Source organism: Cryptomeria japonica, chromosome 10 (genome assembly GCF_030272615.1).
Source record: "Cryptomeria japonica chromosome 10, Sugi_1.0, whole genome shotgun sequence".
Classification (NCBI taxonomy): Eukaryota; Viridiplantae; Streptophyta; class Pinopsida; order Cupressales; family Cupressaceae; genus Cryptomeria; species Cryptomeria japonica.
The window spans coordinates 615,533,746-615,554,894 of record NC_081414.1 but is presented as its reverse complement, the minus strand read 5'-3'; positions in this window follow the sequence as shown (position 1 = coordinate 615,554,894).

Sequence of the window (21,149 nt, the reverse complement as noted above, 5' to 3'; positions counted from 1 at the left end):
GTGTTGTTTGGGTTGATAGACCCAAATTACACCATGTTATTGGCATTTATTGGGCCTATGAAAGTGAATGACACCATATACCCCTTTCCATCCTTGTGCGGACAATGCGTGGCAGGGGCATAGGCCCAACATACACCGAAAACCTTACTTGGTGCATGGTGGGTTTGCGATCTTGCCCTGCACGTCACCAACCTTACGTGCCATGTCCTAAGTGTATGGAAGGTTTCTGAACCCACCTTACACCATTTTTGGCTGCCATTGTGTATGGAAGGTTCACAAACCTGACTTACACCATGATTTGAGTTCTACCCTTTTCAAGTGCATGGTGGGTTTATACACTTTGATCCTTTCGCTTAGGTGTAGATCGGATCTGTAGGTCCGACTTACACCTAGTTTTACCTTATGCACGTTTTTAGGTGTAGTTTGGACCTATAGGTCCAACCTACACCAATGACATATTTTTCTCAAGTGCAGCTTGGGTCTATAGGTCCAAACTACACCTAGCCTTTTTCTCTGGAAGTATAATTCAAGTCCACAAACCCAAATTGCACCTTTTAGCCACACTTTTCCTTAAGTGTAAATCGGTTCTATGAGCCAAAATTACACCAATTGCACCCAAACGTAAATAGGGTTCGTAGGTCTGATTTACACTTGTTCTACCATGATATGATTGGGGTTTTGGAAACCCTAATGAAATCAAATTCAACACATACATGATCCTGTCTAGTACAAATGATCAAGATGATTGATAAATTGCTCCTTACAGGTATGGATGATTTCTCTATGCTACAGTGTTGTCCTTATACAGATATCAGAATCATCTCCAAGGAAAAGACAATGAAGTTGAAGAAGCAAGACTCCTATCCACTTTTTCTGTCATCCTCAATGGCATCAAACATTGTGAACATCAGATGATTTTGAAATTCAGGCTACTTGACAACAATATGAAGACTTTCTAAAGAAGGATGATCATAATAACGATGTGTCTCTGGACACTTAGTCATTTTTATGTCTCTCTAGTGCAGTGGCATTTTGTAATATCAATCAACACCTCAGGTGTCACTCTATGTATGCACTGGTACACAAGTAGGACTGCATGTGTCCTAAGTCAAATAGGACCATACCTTTGAATTGGTCACAAATTAGTTGTAACTTTCCTAATTTCATGTTGCACTTCTCCTCTCTATATATGATGATGCTCATTGTAATAAGGATTTTCTTTTTCATCTTTTGGGCAATGCAACAAAACTCTACCAATTTGGGAAGCACTCTAAAACTTTGTTTTTAGATGTAAATCAAATTGCAATCAATAAAAGAGAGATTTTTCTTTCAATCTTTGTGTTGGAACAAGTTGTAATGTGAAAACATTATTCAAAGTTGATTGTGAGAATTGTGTTGTTATTTGAAAGAGATTTAAACCCAATCTTGTAGTCTTTGAGTTGCTTATTGTGTTTAGAAGTAATGTTTTATTGTCAAACTTGATCTTGTTGTTGGAAACCTCTACAGTTATGCCAAAAGCTCAAGCTGTCAATGAATACCACATTATATAGAGACAAGGATCCATGGGAGGAAGTTAAGCACATGTCCTAAATCCCAAGGTCAACATTGAACATCTATTACAGACTAGAGGGTAAAAATCCCCCTCTCAGCTCAACTTGCAAGATTCAAACCTATAACCCAATGCTCTAATACCACTTGTTGGATACCGCTTGCATTATGCCAAAATCTTGAGCTATCAATGAATGCCATAGCGACCAGAGTCAAGAATCGATGAGAGGCGGTTAAGCACATGTCCCAAATCTGAAGGTTAGCATTGAACATCTATTACGGATTAGAGGGTAACACTTATAGTCTTTGAGATACTTATCACGTTTGAAACTAATGTTTCATGCTCAAGAAAAGAGATAAATGTTGACTAAATTCATGTCAACTATTAGCCTTGGAAAAATCCTCTTTGAGATATTTCATTGGCTAGAAAACCCTGAGAGAAAACCTCTTTGGAGCCCTTAAACCCTAAACCTTAAGTGTTAAGGCTTTTAAGCCTTTCAAATCTTTTTGGGGTCTAATTTTCTATTCATACATTGACCAGCTCAGGTGGTCAAATCACTTAACAGGTCACCGATTGGGGGGGTCAGGTCCAAGATAGTGACAATTTCTCTCTTTCCTCCTACTAGTTGGCGAGGTCCTCAAGCATTTTGGCCAAACCTTCCAAAGTCAACAAGAATAAAAGGTATCTCAGTGAAATTCCTTGTCTTGGTGAACTTCCCCTTTTTGGCAAAGCTTCTATGGCCGACCTTGTGGGGTAACTAAAACATATGCTTCCCTGCCATCCCGCAAGCGATTTCAAGGAACCAAGGCGACCTCGCGGGGTAATAAACAACACTGAACACATGCCTTCCCCACTAGCCCATGGTAAATTTTAAGCACTTAAGGGACCTTGTGGGGTAATAATGATAAAGAATCCCCCTCTATCTTGCAAGCAGTTTCATTAGGCCAAAGTGACCTTGTGGGGCAACAAAACAAAAGTGTTCCCCGTCATCCCATAGAGAATTTTGAAGGTGCACCATGAAAACATAATAATGATAAGACAAAGGCTTCCCCATGATCCCGCTAGGGATTATGAGGAAGTAAAGAAGCCTTGCGAGGTAATGAAAATACTTGTTCCCCACCATCCCGCGATAATATTTTGATAAAGCAAGTGACCTTGTGGGGTAACTACGATACTTGTTCCCCACTATCTCGTGAGGGATTTTGGGGTAACAAACAACATAGAATACAAGTGTTCTCGCCATCCTGTGAGGGATTTTCAATGAACCAAAGGGGCTTGAAGAGTAACATAAGCATAGAAACATGATGGCCTCTCGCCATCTCGCACTAGAGGACCAGGGTAGCATGACGCGATCTCAGCCATCCAATTTCACTTATGAGGCAGATCAAACATCCACATTTTAAACTTCTTTTAAACCCTTTAGAGGGTCTCGTGGCATGATCTGAGGCATCCATATGTGCATGATAGGAAGGATCAAATGAACCAAATTCAAATCTCTTGCAAAGAGGCGGTTGTCGACTTGAGGGTCGGTAATTGGATGATCGCCTTGTCGGTAGTCAAATCAGGTCAAATCTAATCGATTGTAGCTCATCCGGTCTCATGAATTCTACCATAACTCTAAACATGACTCTGCAAGTTCCTTACAGATGCCACCCATGCTCATTTATTGTAAAATGAGGACTTTTTCTCTTCAAGTGCTTTTCGGATGCCTCGAATGTAGAGATTTTTCCCCTTTGCAGGGATTTTGCTTCTTCCCAAAAGGGGAAGATAATTTCAGAGACTTGTGTGCATGCAACCATCAGATCAGTTGGTTTGATCTGACCCCTTCTGATATTTTGTAACTTAACCCTAGTAGGGTTAGGGTTTCTAACTGTGATTCATTCTTAGTTATGCCTGAACTATAAAGGCAGTTTTGTAGCCTTGTTACAGGGATCTTCCTTTTCTTTTAAAGAAACATGTTTTTCTACAACTGTAAAAAAATTTTTTGTCTTGCATTAATAGAATTAGCCTATTTTGCCTTTTTTCATCTTAAACAACTTGTGTAATGTGTTTACCTTCTTATTTAAATGTATTCTCTTTTGTTTCCTTAGTATTAAGTGAGTGTTTATCTCTCTATGGATGTTTCTTGTGAATTAACTTAATTCCTTTATTCATCCTATAGAATTCCAACCTTCACTCATACTTAGGGAGCTAATTAGGATAGAAATTTGTGCATACTTGGGGTAGTCTTCTTGATTTTTTGTGCAGTTACAGGCATGGAAGATCATATTTCAATCTAGGTGCAAACCTTTTCCCTTTCAAGCATTCCTTCTTCCCCTTTTCCCCCTCAGATCAATAGATTAGGATTTATTTGTGTTGAGTTAAACCAACACTTGCATTAGATTGAAAAGGAAGCCAACCTTCTCCAAAGACTCAGCCTCAACTATGTAAGGTCCCACACTTGGAGGTTGTTTCAATGTGTCACAAGGTTGATGATCAAGGTTGTTCATCAAGCAGGCAAACTTTTGTGATAATAGTTTCTAGCACGCTCGGTGGGACACAATTTCAACTTGTATGCTAACATTTCAGTGTTGCTCTTAGCAATCCAGCCTTTGGACGCAATCACATTCAACACTTGGTGACTTTGAGGAATGATTTCAATCTCTTGGTGATGACTAGCTACCTTTTTCATGCCAAGAACACAAACCAAAGCATCTTCTAGAGGTAATTTTCAATATATTCATTTTTCATATTTAAGTTCTAGAAGAAGAGGAGGTAGACATTCTTTGTGACCTATTAGGGGAACTCAAGCAGAGCATCTACACCCCTAAGATCCTATTCCACCCCTCCATTTTCAAGATTAGCACAGCCTAAAGGCCCTGCCATTCACATCAATAGCCCACTATATTTTATTGAAATCCCTAGAGCACATATATTATCACCTTTAATGGTGGCAACACTTTAGTATTATCCCAAAAGAATAATATCTGAGTAGCAACCCTAAAGGCCATACCATTCTTTACTAGGGAAATCTCTATTACCCCAGATGAACACATTAAAGATGTGGAAAGCATCTGCATGGTCTTTGATGTTATAGAGGATAATGTTTTGATTAAGTAAAAGTAAGTATTTGAAAGGTACCTGAACCTTTTACAAGCCAGGAAAACAGAAATGCTAAAAAAAGTGCCTGATCACTTCAAAAAGACAAAATGAACCCACCGGAAGGGAATAACTTAATACATCATTACATTAAAAACTTAGAGCAGACAACAAAAGGAAAGCACAAAGACAACAAAGAGACAGAACCAAGGACAACAACTGGAACTAAATATTGTTCAGAATTTCCTTAGCGTGAACAACCATTTGTTTCATGTTGTTTGTTGAGGTCTTCATATCCTCCAGCTCACGACCATCGATGTCGACCTTATTCTTTGTGTTGGCTTTGGTCCTCCTTTCATGACCCTTCTTGTTCACCTGCTCTTTATCACCATCCTTCTCTGCATTATTCTCGAACCTGTTGATAAAGATGTTCATGTTGTCCACCGAATATTTGAGGATTTGGAAATTTTAATCAGCAATCTGCTTGACGTTGTGCTCTAGCCTATCAATTCTACTACCAAAATCTTTCAATTTGTTTTCCATTTCCTTTCTATCTCCCATCTCATTGACCTTTTTTTTCGTTGCTAATATTTTTCCAACCATACATTCAATAGCTTCCGCATTATGCAGAATGGCCACTAACTCTTTAACATGCTCCGCCAAGGGCTTGTCACCAACTGTAATTCTTGCCATGGCCTGTGTATCAGTTTTCAAACTATTAATATCCTTCACCATAGTAGCAATGGTCTCATAGAAATCCTTAATAGTATCTTTGTCACCACTATCACTTTGACCCCCTTTTTCCTCGTTATGTAGACTAGTGGTATTCACAGTCTCCAAATTATCCTTAACTGGGTTACCCTCCCCTTCTTTGTCTTGACTATCAATCCTCTTATTTTCTTCATCCTCCTCCTCAGATTCAACCAGAACATAATTGAAATCAGAATTGCTACCCTTTTTAGTGTTCTTTTTCTGAGCCTTCTTTCCAAAGGCTTTCCATTTCCTCTTTTTAATAGGTTTTTCCTCAAGGGATTCAGTTTCAGAATCTGACATTTCAGATTCCACAATAATCCTCCTCTTCTTGGCCCTAATCCTCCCTTTTTTGCTAGTTTCTTCCGACTCTCCTTCGGTCTCTGAATCAAAGTTGAAACCACTATCCTTACTTTTCGTAGTCTCATCTCTAGCTTTTTTGCCTTTAATAGGCTTTTCAATGCACTTCCCCTTTAGCATTTTATAAACTAGGACCATAAGCCCCTGGTGGAGGGCATGATCACCTTTAGGGTCCTTCTGGATCTCCTTTATAGTATGATCCATTGAATAGGCAAGGTAATAGGGAAGGCTAACCCTTTCTCCATAACAGAAATGGTTGAGAAGGACGAAGTGATTCCCATATGGCCTGGTAAACCTACCATCTAAGGTAATATATTCAATAGAAGAAAATAAGACAAACCTCCATGGCCTGCAAATTCTCTTCATGGAGTGGTAGGAGTTGTCAATTTTGATCATCTTTCTTCTCTCACCATCCGTAATAGGAAACTTGTCTACTGCTTTATCTGATATCCCTCTGTCCCTGCAAAATTTCATACCCTCGGTAGTCATCCCCGTGGCCTCAACGATAACCTCTTCATCTACATTCATCATATGTGACCCAAACAAAAATTTTCCATTTTTCTAGTTCTTGATGAAATAGCTGGTGATTGTGGGGTCCTTCCCATTTAGTTGCTCCATGAAAACATTGAGACCCCCCTACTGAAGGATACCCCAGACTTCTTCGTTCTTTCTCCATTCAGAGCAAGAAACAGGTTCAAATCTTTTCTTGTTACCTCCCATTTTTCCAACACCTTCCTTGCAATGCCTTCTTTCATTTTGATAACTTTTCCTCTAGTTTCTGTGGTTATTCTGTAAGAGCACCCATAATCTGTGCCAAATAATAATGATATGACACCTATTTAATAGCTCATTATCTTCAAGCAAGCCCTGCATCGAAAAAGGCGGAAAGGTCATTAGAAATAATGATTAAAAGTACCACATTGCCTTGTATAGCTTCAGTCCTTATTGAGCAAGGATTTCATTTCACTTGCAATCTCCATTTCACCATAACTAATAATGATGTCTCCCAATTGGCAAGCCAGATTGGTTGCCCAATCAGCGCAAGAGTTGGTCTCCCTATAAACATGTGTAAAAACACACATTTCAAACTCTTCGCTGATTTTCCTAGTAGCTTTAATAGCATTACTAATTGGCCATGATGGCAGGAATTTCATATTTAAACAATTGATAATGTTTAAGGAGTCTCCTTCACACCAAACTTTAGTGCAATTAGCTTCTTTGGCAAGGATAATCCCATGATAAGCCACCATGGCTTCGGCAACATGATTGGTCTGATTTGCTATAGGAATACATTTTATGATTTTACATATTCCCCATTCATCCCTTAGGACCACTCCACATCCTGCAACCCCCAAGTTTCCCTTAGAGGCCCCATCAAAATTGATTTTCATCCATCCCCTAGGTGGGCTAATCCATATCACTCCCTCTCTAGGATTACTCTGGATGCTCTCTTGAGCTTTTAATCTCCATTTTTTATAGACAAATTGATCCTCCTTAGTGTTAGGATTATCAATACCACCTATAATATTCATATTTTCCACTGTACTTCTTATTTTTTCAAACACAATGTTAGCCTTAGTATTCTTTTCTCTGAAAATTCTATCATTTCTCTCTTTCCATATACCCCAACACATATGAGGTAAAGAAATTCTCCATAATAAGGTAGTGGTTTTGTTTTTTAAAGGATGATGCCATGACTTGAAAATCTCCTGAATCGAGTTGGGGAAGCTCCAACTGATATCGAATTGATCCAGACAACTTCCCCAAACATCAGCTGAGAAGGGGCAATGAAAGAGCATATGATTTATTGTCTCCTCATTCTGCTTACAAAGAGCACAAAAACTTGGCATGTTGATACCTCTTTTTCTGATATTCTCTGTAGTAAGAATTTTGTCTTGAAGGGCTATCCAAAAGAAAATGTTGATCTTGGGGGTAAGACCTTTCACCCAAGCTTTAGCCCAACAAGGACTTTCCATGTTATTGTACTATTGATGATAAAGAGATGCCACAGTAAAAGTACCACTAGCTGTGAGTTTCCAAATTAACTGGTCTTCTTCTTCAATCCTCACCATTGAGTTCATGACTTTGTTCAAGCTACCCAAAGACTGATCCACTTGAGATAAGTCTTTCCACTGTCCATCTTTCCAAGAATCCTCCACCTTGGTTCCAAATATTTCCTTGCATTGGTTCTGATATCTGTTCCACTCAGGGTTTTCATTTAAAGGGAGCTCCAAAAGCCAAGGGTCCTCCCAGAACTGAATAAGATTCCCTTTCCCCAACTTCCATTTTGTGCCTCTGATAATTAAGTCTCTAGTCCTAGAGACATTTTTCCAAATATTGGATCCAATTGGGATAATCTCCGCTTTGAGGAAACTTTGGAGATTCGGACATTGGCTTTTATATTTGTTGTCCCATATTTTTTTCCACTCTCCTTGATTTCTATATCCTCTCCAAATCTGCTTGGCCATAAGGTATTCATTTATGTCTCTTATTCTTCTAAGGTCCAAACTACCTTTATTCATAGGCTTACAGGCCTTCTCCCAAGCAATTAAGTTCATTCTCTTCTTCTCCTCAACCCCTATCCATAAAAATGATCTCTGAATTTTTTCAATGGCCTCAGCATACTTAGTAGGAATCCTAAACAGACTGATGGCATAGAGAGGGATACTTTGAAGAGTGGTTTTTAGCAATTGAACCTTACCTGCTTGACTAAGTAGAGCTCCCTTAAATCCAGACAACTTTTTATGGAATTTATCCACCAATTCTCCCCAAAAGGTATCTGGAGGATCTTGACCTAAGGGGAGACCCAAATAGGAAGGAGGCAAGCTACCAATTTGGCAACCCATAATGTTACTAATTTTAATCCTCCTTCTCTCTAGGGTATTGATAAAATAAACAAAGCTTTTAGACCAGTTTATAAGTTGGCTAGTAGCCTCTCCATAGTTATCCAAAGCCTTTTTTAGTCTTCTAGCGTCCTTCATAGTGGTTTTTCCCCTTATTATAGAATCATCAACAAACTGCTGATGAGAGCATATTTGATTTGCCGAAGAAGGATTCAAACCACAAAACTCCCTTTTCTCAACTAGCTTTCCAATACATCTCCCCAAACATTCCGCCATGATGATAAAGATCACTGGAGATAGAGGGTCCCCTTGCCCGAGACCTCTTGAAGCTTTAAAGAAAGGAGAGGGGGATCCATTCATTAACATAGAGAAAGTAGCTGAAGAAACAAGTTGCCTGATAAGGCAAACACTCCTAGGATTAAAACCAAAAGAAGAAAGAACATCCATCATAAAATCCCAATCCACTCTATCATAGGCTTTAGAGAGGTCAAGCTTCAGAAAAAAAAACCTTCTTTTTTAGAAAAGGCTAGAGAATGGATATTTTCATGAACAGAGATGATAGAGTCCAAAATTTGCCTTCCCGGGACAAAACCACTTTGCTGAGGCGAAATAATGGAAGGAAGCAATTTTAGAATTCTAGAGGTAAGGACCTTAGAGATAATATTATAGAGAGAGTTGCATAAGCTTATAGGTCTGAAAAGATCCATTGAATCTACCCCCATCTTTTTGGGTATAAGAGCTATGAAAGTACCATTAACTTCTTTCAAAAAATTTCTAGTACCAAAAAACTCTTTCACAACTCTAGTAACATCATCTCTAATAATATGCCAGTACATTTGGAAGAAGAACATGGGAAAGCTGTCCGGACCTGGGGCCTTGTTGCCCTCAAAGGAATTAACAGCTGTTAGAATTTCATCATGAGAAAGAATGGCAGTTAAACGATCATTCTGATCATCCCCCAAAATGGTAGGTATACTGTCCAGAAGTTCCCTTTGGGCCTGTATATTCAAATCCTGATCCTTAGCAAGTAAATTAGAGAAAAAATCCATAGCAACCTTGCTCATGGAATCATCATCTTCAACACATCTGCCATTCACTTTAATCTGTACAATTCTATTTATGGCCTTATGTCTTAGGGTGGACATATGGAAGTATTTAGTGTTCCTATCCCCCTCCTTTAACCAGATATTTCTCAATCTTTGTTTCCAGTAGGTTTCCTCTTTAGCTATTATTTCATGATATCTCATAAGAATAGCATCTTCAGTGTTTCTAGACATATAGGTGTAACCATTGTTCTGTATCTCATCCTAGATTTCCTTGAGTTCTAAGAGGGTTGTCGCTTTTGAGGTAAAGATGTTCCCAAAGAAATCCTTATTCCACTTCTTGACATTATCTTTAACATTCTTCAGTGTTTTGACCACTTTATACATGGCATTGCCTTCAATACTGACCTGCCACCAATCCTTAATCTTACTTTCTAGATCCGGGTGTCTAGTCCACATTTTTTTAGATCTATAAGGGAAATGTCTCCTTCTATTCTTTACTTCAGCCGTGAAGGTTATAGGGTAATGATTTGATCCTGCCCTTATGTGAGAAGATAAAGAACATTCATGAAGATTAAACCAATCTAAGGAAAGAAGAGCTCTATCAAGACTAACCTGAATCAAATTCTCACCACTTCTTCTATTAGTCCAAGTGTATTTGACTCCTTGCAACTCCATATCATGAATGGCATTATTGTTTATAAAGTCCATTAGGTCTAATCTGCTATCCAGATTAGCATGACTCCCTCCCTTTTTCTCATTTTCCTTCAAAGGAGTGTTGAAATCTCCCATAATTATCCAGTTGTCCTCAACAAACCTACTTCTCAGCCCAGTAAGATATCTCCACATCTCACTTCGACCAGTCTTAGTGTTAGGAGCATAAACATTAGTTAGGACCCAAGTAGTGCAATTCTTAATGTGCTTAAATCTAATTCAGGCCAGATTGTTGTCCTGAATTAACACCTCTCCTTCTATATTGTTTTTGTTCTAGAATTTAACAATTCCTCCCGAAGCACCTTTTGAACTACCTCCGCTGACTCCTCCGTTTTTGAAAATATTAAAACTTTCAACTTTTTCTTTAACCATTTTAGTTCCTTGAATCAAATAAATGTCAGAGTTTTTGTCTCTAATCATGTTTTTAACTAAATTGTGTTTGTGAGGACTATTAAGTCCCCTAATATTCCAGGAGATGATTTTCATGGATTTTTAGAAATACCTGCCTCAAAGATGGTTCTTTGGGTACCATCTACTAAATTCATGCTTGTTTCCAATGATCTTTTTTTGGCATTTGAGTGTCTTCTTAGAGAAGTGTGTTGCGCTCCCACATCACCAAGCCTGCTTCTGGTGTTTCTAGTCAATGTACTATTTACTGGGTTATTGTTATTCTTTTTTTTGTGCTTGATCCTTCTTTTATCCTCTGCTACTTCTTTGTCCTCCTGCTTTGTTTCATTCTTCCCCAGTGCCTTTTTTATGTCCTCTTCATCTCCCCATTTTGGATCTTGTTCCTCCGAATAGGCCAACTTTCCCTTTGCTGGGGTAGTTAATGAGATTTCTGATAGCCCTTGGCCTAAAATGGTATCAGGTTGGGCCTCCTGGAACCAATCTATTTCTTTATCTTGATCTTGAGATTTTGAAACAAGGTTGAAGTTATCTCCTTCCTCTTTATTATCTGTGGGTTGTTTATCTACTTTCTCTACCTCTGTCTTGTCCTCTTTCTGGTCCTCTTGTTGAGTGTTGTCTTTTTCTTTGTGTACTGAGTCCTTAACACCCTGTTCCAGCATCTGAATCTTTAGTTCATTACCCACTTCACTCGTGATTTCTTCCTCCACCCGTCCTATCTGAGACTGCTTCTCCTGATTAGGATCATTGGATTCCCGAGCTTTTAGTGGCTTGTCCACTTTTTTTCAAACCTTAGTTTGGATATGGGGTTTATCCTCTATAGATGGACATTTTTTAGCCCAGTGTCCAACTTTTTTACAATGAAAACAGGCGAAGGGGATTGTTTCATAAATAATATTCCCTATAGAGGATAATGTTGCAGTGAGGCTTCTTGCCTCATAATTTAAAGGAAAATCCCTACAGTGGTATAGGGGTCTGCCTTCTAATTCCATTCATAACTGGAATGAATTAAAAGAGAGGCTATGTAAGCATTTTGAGGACAAGAGTGACCATCTGTCATTAGTTGAGCAACTAACAATAATTAAAAGAGAACCCCATGAGTTCATGGGAGACTTCAATTCTAGATTCCAAAAGACCTGGGATAGGATCCCAACATTGGTTAAGCCATCTTCCAATGATGCATTCTTGTACTTTCTTAGGGCCCTAAGCAGTGACATTGCCTCATTAGGAGAAAATAATTTACCAGGAGCTTATCATGCTACCATTAAGGTAGAGAATTGTCTAATATAGGTGGAAAAGTTGTCTCTTAGGCCTCCAATGCCTTTGTTCCCAAAGGATCCTACACAACAACCTACTTTGGCACCCATACTAATAGAATCAACAAGTCAAGTGCTCACACCTGCACTAACTACTCAATCTTCAGAGATTCAAGAGATTATATCATAAATCAAGATAATGATACAAGGATTTGGGAATGAACTAGTTTCAATCAAAAGATAGATGTCACAAGCCAACAAGCCCTACCAACCATAAAATTAGAATTATCAGTAGAGGTCTAACTTTCAATAGAAAAATTAATGGAGTAATGCTAGACCCTTGAATAGTTTGAATCCTATAGCTGCAAGTACCAATGCAGAAAAATCTTTCTCAAGAGAAAGAATGGTGTATTTTATGTAATCAACCACATAATTAGACTACTTGTCAGAATGGTGAGTTTTCTTAGGCCTTAGTAGCTCAAAATGAACCAACTACATCAGGACAACAACAATTTGGTGATTTTCCAAACCATTCACATGTAGATTCTTATTTCATGAATTGGTAGGCGGCCAACTTCTGTGGTATAAATCAGATTAATAGTGACCTTGTGGCCAACAATACAAGATCCAAAAGGAGGGCCATAGGCCCTAATTTTCTTCTACTACAATAGCTCAAGCTCTACAAGATTCTATATGATCTTCAATACCTAAGACTCCTAACAATGTGGTTGCTTCAAATAAAGAACTCGACTTGACTCAAAAGGTCAAACAAGGGGAGCAACCTAAGGCTCCTACAATATCAAAGCTAGATATTGTTACTACAAAGGCTTCCACTAAGGTTGTGGTTCCATTCAGCATAGTGCAGCAAATGAAGAAGGGTAGCCTTAATATATCTATGTGGGATGCTCTTTCTATCCCATCTCAAAGAGATCTACTTCAAGAGGCCCTAAAGGATATAAATATTGTATAGGTTACAAGCAAAGGTTGCAGCTCTTCAACTCCTACAAGCTTAGTCTAGCCTTTAGAGGCAGAGAATTCCAATAAAATTAGTAAGCCTCCCCCCTTCTATCTCTCTTTGATTATAGGAGATAATATTGTTCATAATTGTATGATAGATAGTGGGGCTAGTAGTTCAGACATGCTTAAGGGATTGGTCGACCACCTAGGTATCAAAATGAGTCTATATCAAGAGGAGTTGTGCAACTAGATGGCACACCAGTTCAGAATGTGGGGGTCATAAAGGATCTAAATTTAACCTTACATCCCTACCCATGTTGTAGTGTGTTACAAGATATATAAGTCATTGACCTCCTGACCTATGCCTTTTGGACTAACAAATGTAGGTACAAATTTCCAAAAATCCATGGATATGGATTTTAAGGGAGTATTAACAAATTTTGTACTTGTATATCTTGATGATATCACTGTATACTCCAAGTATGTATGGTGCAGGAGCACCTAGGACTTAGGCTAGTAGTTTTCTCAATTTTGTCTTGTACTGACCCTAGCCAAGTTAGGCAGTGAATAAGGACTCCAGGAGGGTCCAAGAGTGAGCGTGATGAGTGAAATTTAGGCCTAGTAGAGTTAGTTTCTTCCTAGGTTTGCATTTTGTTCATAAATAGTGGTTTGAGTAGGTAGTTGACTTTCTTGATGGTCAAAAGTGTCAAAAATTGGTATAGAAATTAGGGAGGGTTAAATTAGTCTTAGAAATGTTTTAAAAGTTATGTGTGATGACTTATAATAGGCCTCATAGGTTGAGAAGGCCAAAAAGTGAAAAAGTGCAAAGTTGCAAAAAGTTGTCATGACAACTTTTGTCCTAAATTGGTTAGCGATGGAGTTAGGGATTGTCCAACACCATAGGATGACTCCAAAAGTGGGGAATACTATAAGTACCCTCTCTTTCATGGTTACCAAGGTTGGAGCTATTGTTTTGTAAGACCAACAATCTGAAACTACTCATTTTCAGACTAGTTAGCAGCATTTTGGCTTGTTTTGTTCATTTTTGTAAATGCAAATGGATTGAATCCATTGATCCAATAATGGATTGAGTTTTTTTGGTGTGTTATAGAGTTGTTAGCTCCATTTAAAGATTTGTATATAGTTTGTATTAGTTTGTAAACAACTAGTTTTGGCTTGTATATAGCAATTTTATGTAAAATGGTTGCCCCATGAATTCCACACGTGCTACCATCATGGCCTGTTGGGAAATGGAGGGAAACCACTTGTATAGTATACATATGTAGGGAAAAGTGCTGGAGATGAAATTTGATATGACTGTCACCTTGTTCTAGGCGAGTCCAAGAGCAACCCGGCTAGAGGAGATAGGATGAAATTGATGTGAAAAGTGTAGGGGTGAATGCCAAACTACCATCTAAGATTTTGGAGGGGTTCTTGAAGTTAGTACAGAGTTTCCAATGCAAGGGGAAGCCTTGAAAAATTCATTTGTTTCCCAAACACCAACTTGACCAGTCACTACCGGCTAGAAGGCCTAGAAACCCTTCAAAACTCTCATTTTTGGGTTAGCATATTGAACGGTGGGATAAGGAGCCAAAACCAAAAAAACCACTTGAGGTTAGGTGTAAATATGAATAAAATCCAAAATTTCTATGGGGTCTTTTGGACCATTTTCCTCTAAGCCCTAGAAAACCAGATTTGGAGGCCTAATTGGGGCTCTTTCCTTGTAGCCCTTTACTAGGCAAAATGGTGAAATCAGTAAGGAAGGAAATGAAAAAAACCTCAAATGGACCCAAAATATTTTCAAAACATGTTATAAGCCACCTCCACACCACTGCATCAACTCACAATAGTAGGAGGTCAATTTGACAAGTTGAGGCCAAGACAACCATAATGAGCACATGAGAAGCATTGTGAATTGGTAGGGTTCCTAGATAAAACACCTAAAGCAAACACCTGGAAGTGGATAAGAAGAAATCCCTAGAAGAGATTGAGAAGGACTTGGAGGTCTAGAGTGCAACTAGGCCTAGAGAGCTGGTGGAATTGAGCAACACCAACTAGGTGAACTCCATCAAATTGGTATCAGAGCCTATAAGATTTGGGCTAGGTGAGTAGATGTCCTCAAAGGAATCTATAGGAGTTAGCATGGTGACCAATGCAAAGTTGGCAAAGAAAGTGGAATATCAAGAGGAGGAAAATAGACTCCTGAAGGAGAAGTGCTAGAATTGGAGAGTAAGCTTGGTGAGGTAGAAACCAAGGCAGATGAAGTGTTGGTAAAGGTAGAAGGAGCAGAAGGGAAGGGAAAAGAAGCATCAGAGATAGACAAAGTACCTGAACCTGATCCCATCCTAGAACAAGAACCTTCCTTGAAGGCATTGAAGGCCTTGAGTGGTAAATCACTGGAAGGATTTCCATTGTTCATTGGTAAGATGCGCAAACCGAAGTGGTGAATAGAATCTTGGGAAACTTATTAAGGTGCCTTACTAAAGAGTATGGTCAGACATGGGATCAAGTACTCTCACAAGCTGAATATGCATATAATGACACCATGAATAGGACTACCAACAAGAGGCCTTTTGAAGTGGTCTACGGTATGCACCCAAGAGGTATTTTGGAGTTGAGAGACTTAGGTAGTGCAACAACAAGAAGTGGATATTCAAAATACTTTGCTTAGTCAATGAAGGAGGTACATGAATCAGTCAAGAAAGCATTGATGGAAAACACAAGAAAACTCAAATAAAAAGTTGATAAAAGAAGGAAGAACCTCCAATTTCAAGTGGGAGATCTTGTCATGTTGCACCTAAACAAAGCAAGGCTATAGCAAGGAGTGCCTAACAAGTTGCAAATGAGAAGGCTAGGTCCATGTGCCATTCTAGCCAAGTATGGAGAAAATGCATACAAGGTGGACCTACTTAGTGACATAGGATTGTCACCGTTTTTCAACATAGAAAACTTAGTTGGATACAAGGGACCAATTCCCGATTCAGATTGCAGTCACTCAGAGGTATCAAATGATGTGAACAACCTTCAACTACCAGCCAAACCAATTCCAAAGGTTGAGAAGGTGTTGAGTTCAAGGATCACCAAGAAGACAAGGCATCAAACCTATTGGGAGAACCTAATAAAATGGAAGGGTATGGATGATGCTGAAGCTACATGGGTGCTTGAGATAGAGTTTAAGAAGGTAGGCATTGATCAGAATCTGATTCCCAAGGAGGTGACATGATTTTCTTCTGTTTGGGAGAATGGTGTAGGAGCACCTAGGAATTAGGCTAGTAATTTTCTTAGTTTTGGATTGTACTAACCCTATTCAAGTTAGGTAGTGAATAAGGACTCCAAGAGGGTCCAAGAGTCAGTGTGATGAGTGAAATGTAGGCCTAGTAGAGTTAGTTTCTTCCTAGGTTTGCATTTTGTGCATAAATAGTGGTTTGAGTAGGTAGTTGACCTTCTTGATGGTCAAAAGTGTCAAAAATTGGTATAGGCATTAGGGAGGGTTAAATTAGTTGTAGAAATGTTTTAAAAGTCATGTGTGATGACTTAGAATAGGCCTCATAGGTTGAGAAGGCCAAAAAGTGAAAAAGTGCAAAGTTGCAAAAAGTTGTCATGACAACTTTTGTCCTAAATTGGTTAGCGATGGAGTTAGGGATTTCCCAAAGACATAGGATGACTCCACATGTGGGGAATACTATAGGAAACCTCTCTTGCATAGTTACCAAGGTTAGAGCTATTATTTTGTAAGACCAAAAATCTGAAACTACTCATTTTCAGAATAGTTGGCAGCATTTTGGCTTGTTTTGTTCATTTTTGTAAATGCAAATGGATTGAATCCATTGATCGAGTAATGGATTGAGTTTATTTGGTGTTTTATAGAGTTGTTAGCTCCATTTCAAGCTTTGTAGATAGTTTGTATTAGTGTTTTCTTGTTTTAGTTTGCAAACAACTAGTTTTGGCTTGTATATAGCAGTTTTATGTAAAATGGTTGCCCCATGAATTCCACATGTTCTACCATCATGGAATGTTGAGAAATGGAGGGAAACCACTTTTAAAGTGTACATATGTAGGGACAAGTGCTGGAGATGACATTTGATATGACTGTCACCTTGTTCTAGGTGAGTCCAGGAGCAACCTAACTAGAGGAGATAAGGTGAAATTGATGTGCAAAGTGCAGGGGTGAATGCCAAACCACCATCTAATCTTTTGGAGGGGTCCTTGAAGTTAGAAAAGAGTTTCAAATGCAAGGGGAAGCCTTGAAAAAGTCATTTTTTTCCCAAACACCAACTTGACCATTCACTGCCGGCTAGAAGGCCTAGAAACCCTTCAAAACCCTCATTTTGGAGTTAGCATATTGAATGGTGGGATAAGGAGCCAAAAATAGAAAAATAACTTGATTTTAGGTGTAAATTTGAAGAAAATACAAACTTTCTATGGGGTCTTTTGGACCATTTTCCTGCAAGCCCTAGAAAACCGGATTTGGAGGCCTAATTGGGTCTCTTTCCTTGTAGCCCTTTTCTAGGCAAAATGGTGAAATTGGTAAGGAAGGAAATGAAAGAAAATGTCAACTGGACCCAAAATATTTTCAAAACATGTTAGAAGCCACCTCCACACCTCTGCATCAACTCACAATAGTAGGAGGTCAATTTGACAAGTTGAGACCAAGACAACCATAATGAGCACATGAGAAGCATTGTGAATTGATAGGGTTCCTAGCTAAAACACCTGAAGGAAACACCTTGAAGTGGATAAGAAGAAAGCCCTAGAAGATATTGAGAAAGAATTGGAGGTATAGAGTGTAACTAGGCCTAGAGAGCTGGTGGAATTTAGCAACACCAACTAGCTGAAATGTTAACAAACTAGGTGAACCCCATCAGTGTAGCATACCACTGTACTCACCTTGATAAAATATTCAAGAAGTACAGGGAGTATGTATGCTTGAACCCCAAAAAATGTGTTTTTTCCAGTAATCAAGGAAGGCTTCTAAGAAATATTGTATCCAAGGATGGTTTGGTCATTGATCTAGAGAGTGTGGAGGCCATTTTGTCTATTTCACTTCCAAGTCACAAGAAAGGGTTACAAAGTTTCCTTGGTGGAATAAACTTTGTAAGAAGGTTCATCCCCAATTTGGCTTCCATGGCAAAACCTCTCACTACCATGCTAAATAAAGACATGATATTCAAATGGACTAAGGAAGGTTTGGAAGGCTTTGATCAAATTAAACAACCCATTGCTCATGATCCTACCTTTGTCAATCCTAACTATGAGAAAGACTTCAACCTCTACACTTTGGGAGGAAAAACAAGTATATATGTTGTCTTAACACAAGTAAATCATGATGGGTTGGATCAGCCCATAACTTTTTTCAGTGAGGGCCTAAAAGACTATGAACGTAAGTATAGTTATATGGAGAAACAAGTCATCTGAATTGTTAGAGCATTGAAAAAATTTAGACATATGCTCTCTAACAACTAGATTCGGGTCCTAGTTCCTCATGCCAACATGAAATATTTTCTCTTGAATAAGGACATAGGTGAGAAGAGAGCTGAATGGAATACTGAGGCCATGGAATATGAAATTAACATCAAAATAACCAAGCTAGTAAGAGGTAGGGGCCTATGTGAGTAGTTTATTTCAACTTTTGGAAAAGACCTTGAGGTCTCCCTTGTACTGCAGGAAGAAGAGTAGCTTGGCAATAATGAGAATGTACAAACCGGTTGGTTTGAGGACATGAATGCCTTCCTAAGGGATGTTAGTTATCCTCCTCATTTTGACAGAACCAAGAGGGCTATAGTACATCCCCTATGCTTTAGTGGATGGTATCTTAATTAAGAGAGACCTAAACGGTATCTTGTTGAGGTGCATAACAGGAGCTCAGATCAATAGGTTGCTTAAAGAATTTCATAATGGTCCCTTAGGTGGCCATTTCTCTGCTAGGACCATAAACATGAAGATTATTAGTGCAGGATATTATTGGTTGTCCTTATTTAATGATGCCCATAGGTGGGTTAGACAATGCAAAGAGTGTACACTCTTTGTAGGTAAGCAAAGGTTGGTTTCTCTTCCTCTCCATCCCATTTTAACTGATAAACCCTTTTCACAATGGGGCCTTGACTTCATTGGTCCCATTAATCCATTGTCAAGTTTAGGCCACAAGTAGATTTTGGCCACCACAGACTACTTTACCAAGTGGATAGAGGCAGTTTCTTTAAAGGATGCAATTGAGAATTCAGTGGTTCAATTCTTGGAGGAGATTGTAAACATATTTGAAGCCTCTTCCACAATCATATCAGATAATTCTAAGGCCTTTGTAGGATCTCAAATTATCTTATGGGAAGTCCAACATGATATATTCTTGAAGATATCATCAAATTATTACCCTCAAGGTAATGGCCTAGCTAAGTCTTCCAACAAGAATCTCATCAAGATCATCAAAAGGACTCTTGATGATAATCAAAGGTCTTGGAACCTAAAGTTGGGAACAACCCTATGGGCTGATAGAATCATTCCAAAAAGAGCATTAGGTAACTCTCCCTTCATGTTGGTATATGGGAGGAAAGAAAGGCTTCCCTTATCTCTTGAGTTACCTTCTCTTGATTTAGCACACCAACTGGAGCTCTTAGAAAATGATGCCATGTTAATCAGGTATGTAGAGTTCATAGAGATGGAAGAAGTCAGAGAAAGGGGTATGAAAACCCTAGGTGTCCATTAGGGGCTAATTTTAGGAACTTTAAAATTGGAGACCTAGTCCTAAAATGGGATGCTGATAGGACAAAACCAAGAAGACACTCAAATTTTTATACAATATGGAGTGGTCCTTATATGATTACAAGCTACAAGGAGGCAAATTCTTTCAATTTTTCATGGCTAAATGGTGAAGCCCTCCCTATTGCAGTTAATGGTATTCACCTCAAAGCATGTTCTTAGGATGATTTTTAGGTTTCTTGTAAATATTTGTAAATATTTTTCAGTTTTCTCATGAAGTGCATGTGCACAAGATATTCTTTTTAGAATGGCAAAATTTTGATGTCTCATAGGTTGCAGGGGTCGAAATTTTGTTGTCTCTTTCAGACCTTGACTTATGCCCAGTGGACTATTTAAGGCCTCTAGTATTTTGCCCAAGAAGGCTTGTCACCCCTCTAAGTCACCAAAAATGTTGACTAAATTCATGTCAACTATTAGCCCTAGAAAAACATGCTCTAAAACATTTCATTGGCTAGAAAACCCTAAGGGAAAACCTCTTTGGATCCCTAAAACCCTAAACCCTAGGTGTTAAGGCTTTTAAGCCTTTTAAATATTTTTGGGGTCTAATTTTATATTTGAATATTGACTGGCTCAGGTGATCGAATCACTTAATAGGTCACCGGTTGGAGAGGTTTGGTCTGTGGCAAGGTCAGTTTCTCTCTTTCCTCTTACCAACTGGCGGGGTCCTCAAGCTTTTCGGCTAGACCTTCCAAGTCTGATAAAGGATAGGAGGCATCTCAGCAAAATGCCTTGTCTTGGTGAACTTCCCCTTTTCGGCAAAGCTTCTATTGGCAACCTTGGAGGGTAACTAAAACATATGCTTCCCCACCATCTCGCAAGCAATTTCAAGGAACCAAGGCGACCTCACGGGGTAATAAACAACATAGAACAAATGGCTTCCCCACCACCCTATGGTGAATTTTAAGCACTTAAGGGACCCTATGGGGTAATAATGATAAAGCCTTCCCCACTATCCCACAAGAAGTTTCATCAGGCCAAAGTGACCTGACGGGGAGGTGTTCACTACCATCCTGAAGAGAATTTTGAAGGTGCACTGTGACAATGTAATAACAATAAGACAAAGGTTTCCCTGCCATCCTGCAAGGGATTCTAAGGAAGCAAAGTGGTCTAGTGGGGTAATGAAAATACTTGTTCCCTGCCATCCTGTGACAATATTTTGATAAAGCAAGTGACCTTGTGGGGTAACTAAGATACTTGTTTCTCGCCATCCGGTGATGGATTTTGGGGTAACAAACAACAAAGAATACAAGTGTTCCCGCCATCCCACGAGGGATTTTTAATGAACCAAAGGGGCTTGCAGGGTAACATAAGCATAAAAAGATGATGGCCTCCTGCCATCCTATGATGGAGGACTAGGGCAAGATGACGCGATCTCAGCCATCCAATTTCACTTATGAGGCAGATCAAATGACCATATTTTAAAATTATGTTAAACCCTTTG